The sequence below is a fragment of the Gastrolobium bilobum genome, unplaced genomic scaffold (genome assembly GCF_033153095.1).
Source record: "Gastrolobium bilobum isolate Gb01-03AN ecotype WA unplaced genomic scaffold, APGP_CSIRO_Gbil_v1 utg28982, whole genome shotgun sequence".
NCBI classification, from domain to species: Eukaryota; Viridiplantae; Streptophyta; class Magnoliopsida; order Fabales; family Fabaceae; genus Gastrolobium; species Gastrolobium bilobum.
This window is the reverse complement of record NW_026899952.1, coordinates 20,001-25,349: the sequence shown is the minus strand read 5'-3', so window position 1 is coordinate 25,349 and position 5,349 is coordinate 20,001. Positions and strand designations below refer to the sequence as shown.

Here is a 5,349-nt window from a genome sequence, read left to right as displayed (position 1 = left end):
ACTTTTATAAAAATATATTTGTTAAATTTTTACTTTTAAATTGATTATAATGTAAAAAATAAAAAAACGACCATACTGGGTTTGCAATTATGTAATATGGTTACTGCTGAAAGGCCCAAAAACCTTTGAATGTAAAGAAGCCCAACCCTCCTGGAATAAACAAGAATTGAGATAAAAAGGAAAGAAAACCAAAATCCGATGTGACAGTGAAGTTGTTGTTAGTTCTTATCGTCGTGTTTTGTGTTTGGGGGGAAATGCTTACGAAACTTCAACTTTTAGACACCAATTTTGGTTTCACCCATACACTTCCACTTCCTGCAACTGCAAGTTCAACTTCAACTCCTCTTGAAAACTTTGTACCCATTCCCAATAAAACCATACAACATAAGCTGCCTCATTCTCTCAATGGCATAGACCAAGAATCTCGACTAAAGAAACTGAATTTGGAGAAAAATGCTGATTATGGGCTTCTAAAGAAAAGGGGTAATAATGGGTCTGCTTTGGAGCAGAACAAGGTGCACTCCAGGTGTTCGACGAAATGGGTATCTTACGGTGGATGCATTCCTTCAATTCTACAGGCTTTGAGCACCATTCAGGAGTTGGATGAAGCTCTCAGACCTTGGGGAGAGAGTCTCACCAACAAGGAAATGAGTATTATTTTGAAGGAACAGGTTTCTTGGCAGAGGGCTTTGCAAATTTTTGAGTGGTTCAAGAAGAAGGGTTGTTTTGACTTGAACGTGATTCATTACAACATAATGCTCTGGATCCTTGGCAAAGCACGGAAGTGGGGCCGTGTGCAGAGTTTGTGGAATGAAATGAATGCAAAAGGGGTTGCACCTGTGAATTCCACATATGGAACTTTGATTGATGTTTACGGTAAAGGTGGACTTAAAGAAGAAGCACTTGTTTGGCTTCAAAGGATGCAAAGTCAAGGGATGGAACCTGATGAGGCCACAATGGGGATTGTAGTTCAATTGCACAAGAGGGTTGGAGAGTTCGAAAAAGCTGAAGAATTTTTCAGGAGATGGTCTAGAGGTGATCCTTTGAGATTAGGGATTAATCATAATACATTGGATACTCCACAATTGGAGAATAAGGTATCACATCCCAATGTTTGTTTAAGCTCACGAACATACAATACTTTGATTGACACATATGGGAAGGGTGGTCAACTTGGAGCAGCATCTGGAACTTTTGCTAAGATGATCAAACAAGGCATAGCCCTTACAACAGTGACATTCAATACAATGATTCACTTATATGGAAACCATGGATGCCAACGGGAAGTAAGTTTGCTGTTGCAGAAAATGGAAGAGCTTCAATGCCCACCAGACACAAGGACATATAATACCCTTATTTCTCTTTACATTAAGCGTAATAATATCAACTTGGCAGCAAAATATCTTGCCAAGATGAAAGAGGCCTGCCTTGAGCCAGACCTTGTGAGTTACCGTATCCTCTTGTATGCATACTCGACAAGGAAAATGATCCAAGAAGCTGAAGAGCTCATAAGGGAGATGGATGAAAGGGGTCTTGAGATTGATGAATTCACCCAATCTGCTCTGACTAGGATGTATGTAGAATCGGGTATGCTTGAGCAGTCATGTTTATGGTTCAGGAGGTTTCATCTAACTGGGAATATGACTTCTGACTGTTATTCTGCAAACATTGATGCATATGGCAAGCAAGGGTATACTTTAGAAGCAGAGAGAGTTTTTATTTGCTGCAAAGAAAAGAAGAAGCTCAGCGTCCTTGAGTTTAATGTGATGATTAAAGCTTATGGGATCGGAAAGTGCTATGATAAAGCATGTCATTTGTTTGATAATATGGAGAAATTTGGTATTGTTGCAGACAAATGTAGCTACAGTTCTCTCATACATATTTTGGCCAGTGCTGACAAGCCTCACATTGCAAAAACTTATCTGAAGAAAATGCAGGAGGCAGGATTGGTGAGTGATTGCATCCCATATTGTGCTGTTATATCAAGCTTTGCAAAGTTAGGCCAATTGGAAATGGCAGAAGGACTATACAAGGAGATGATTGGATATGCTGTGCAACCTGATGTCATTATTTATGGTGCATTGATCAATGTTTTTGCTGACGCTGGAAGTGTTAAAGAAGCCATCAGTTATGTTGACGAAATGAGAAGGGCAGGCTTGTCAGGGAATCCAGCTATATATAACTCTTTGATAAAGTTGTATACTAAAGTAGGCTACCTGAAAGAAGCACAAGAAACATATAAGTTGCTTCAACTATCTGATCAAGGTCCTCCAGTATTTTCCTCTAATTGTATGATTGATCTTTATACTGAGCGACTTATGGTTGATCAAGCAAAGGAGATATTTGAGAGATTGAAGAAGAATGAAGTTGCAAATGAGTTTTCGTATGCAATGATGTTATGCCTGTATAAGAAAATTGGGAGATTGGATGAAGCTATTCAAATTGCAAATCAAATGAGAAAACTAGGACTGTTGACTAGTTTATTAAGTTATAATAACGTGCTTGGCTTGTATTCTATGGATAGGAGGCTAAGGGAAGCGACAGAGACTTTCAAGGAAATGATAAGATCTCGCATTCAACCTGATGATTTTACATTCAAAGCTCTTGGACATATTTTGCTGAATTGTGGAATTTCAAAGCAGGCTGTTGGCAGGCTAGAAGTAATGGTGAAGAGGGATGCTCCTTGTGGTTTGCAAGCATGGATGTTGGCACTCTCATGTGTGCTTGAAGGAGATGTTATACAAATGAATAGATGTGCTTATTCATGGATGGAGCTTACCTCAGGTAGAAAAGCATGATTGGAGCTTACCTACACTGGCTTTCCTCTGGAACTGGTTGTTTACACTTTGACCACATGGCTGAGGCTATAATTGGAGCATTTCAACCATGGTATCTAGAATTGCTACTGGTAATTCATATAATAATCTGTTATTTTCTGACTTCGTAGTTTGTCCATAAAATGAGGAAAAATATTAGGACATCTGAAATATGATGATAAGATAAATGGATATTAATTTATATTGTTTCCCAGTTACTAAATATTTCCCTTTATTTCTTAAGGATCATTTTCTCCACCAGAATAATTCCAATATCTGAAAGAAATATTTTACCTAATTTTGACCATAGGTTTCTGCCATTTTGCTGGATTCTGTAATCGGAATTTTTTTTGGCTCTTTCTATGAGTATTCCTTGAAGGTTAGCAATGGGAATCAGGTTGGTGAAACCTCTCTGGTTATATGAACTGCTTTTCCCCCCTTTTCTCATTTTTTAAGACAGAACTTTAGTATATTTGAGGAATGGGGATTGAAGGTTTAAATAGAAAGAGACTAAAAATCTAGAAATGTCATCACAATATTAAGTGCATCTGATGAAAATTCATCCAATATATATTTCAACTAACCTCATCTCCTAGGTTTTTATACCAATTGTTGAAATTATAGGGATTTAGGTAGGGATGGAAGAACAGAGGAAATAAAAACTGGATAACATAAAATTGGTATTGATTTAATGTGTTATGATGTGATACAAAAGACTGTAATAAGTATTATAAATAGGGGACTATTCAAATCAAGAAACAAATAATGAAATATAAGGAAATTTGATTGCAAGAAATCATCTAAGATACTCTAAACTATTCTAAGTTATAATCAAGATATTATATGATATTTTCTAAATATTCTAACATTTCCCCTTTTAAGTTATAATGTTCTATTATTATATGATATTATATGGACGACGAGTTAGAAAGGAAAACTGGTATCGGGGGATAGGAGGTTGGGTCAAGCACTGCGCCGATGGTTGCAGGTTGTCACATGCGCTGGAGAGTTTGATGAAGCACAACACACAAAAGTAGCGCGTGAGGGCGCATGGGATGGGCTTGTCGGGGATTGGCCTAATGGCAAGAGTCACTCCAACTCGGTGGAAAATTTTATGATAGCACTGGGCGGGGAAGCTTCAGATGGCAGTTAGAAGATGTGTTGCTACTGAAATGATGATACGGTAGTGGGCAATAGCAAACAATTAAGAGAAGGTTGTTAGAAGAGAAGACTTGCAAGACAGCTGAAAGGGCACACGAAACTGGAAAAGTTGACTGATAATAAAGCTCCCGGCTTTAGGGAATAGTGATGGGAAATGGTAATGTTGTATTGAAATTAGGGAAATTATACGGATTTGAGTAGGTAAGGAAGAAAAGAGAGAATAACATGAAATTGATTTGATGTGTTTTAATGTGATACAAAAGACAAAGTAGTAAGCCCCATTTATACTAAATTGGGGACTCCTTAAATAAGGAAACAAATAATGAAATATAAGAAAATAAGTAAATTATTCTTAAGAAATCATATAGGATACTTTAAACTATTTGAAGATATAAACAAGATATCATATGATATTTTCTAAATATTCTTACACCAATGAATGGTTGGTGTTTAAAATCCATGTCATTTTTTTCATAATATAATATGCATGACTGACCCTGGATGATATTTGATATCTAAATAATCAGATAAACGATGTACAATTTTGAAAGGTTTTTGCTGGAGACAGAGATCCTGCATGCTGCCTTCTTTGGTGTCCGGAGAAGATGTGACTTTACACACGGAGAATTTTGATCTTGTAAATCTCAGAATTCAGGTATATTTAATATTATTACATGAGAGCCTACATGATTGTCAAAATGCTCGCTTTGTTTTATAGCTTAAGCCTCTTTTATTATTTAGTAGCATTCTGGTGTCATTTGCTACTAAATAAACACCTATCCTTAATACTGTGTTATTCCATATGCTAAATAAGTCTTATTACGAAGGCTCTGCAATGTTCAAGGTTTTCTTTATGATAGATTTTACAAACTAGTTTTGTCGAAGTATCATACTTTATATTTTCCATACAATTCAAACAGTTAACGTCAGCATGAATATGAAGACATCTCAACTGTATTTCATCCCATTTTAGGACTCAAACAGCCGTGTATTGGATCGAGTCACTGAATCTAACAATTGTGGTTGATCATATACATTTGGCCTATGTAACACCGATACGACACGTGACACGACACGACACTCCGACACGTCAATCTAAAAAATTATGGATTTTGACACGTTGGGACACGTTTTAATATTAAATAATATTTTTAATTTATATAGTGTATATTTCATTTAATATTTAATAATTTAACAAAAAAATGAAACTAAATTAATAATACCCATCAACACGTTATAAAGATGGAAGCTTTAATAATAAAAATAAGAACTGGGATGAGAGAGATATAATATCAGATAGAGAGATCAAATCATATTAGAGAGAGATATCAGAGACAAGGAGATACAATAAGAGCGTGATAAGAATTGACAA

At 36.1% G+C, this 5,349-nt stretch overlaps 1 pseudogene; it reads left to right on the top strand.

Annotated features, from left to right (window-relative positions):
* Nucleotides 1-254: 254 nt before the first annotated feature.
* On the top strand, nucleotides 255-2,788 carry LOC133294357 (pentatricopeptide repeat-containing protein At3g23020-like; annotated as a pseudogene).
* Nucleotides 2,789-5,349: the final 2,561 nt, after the last annotated feature.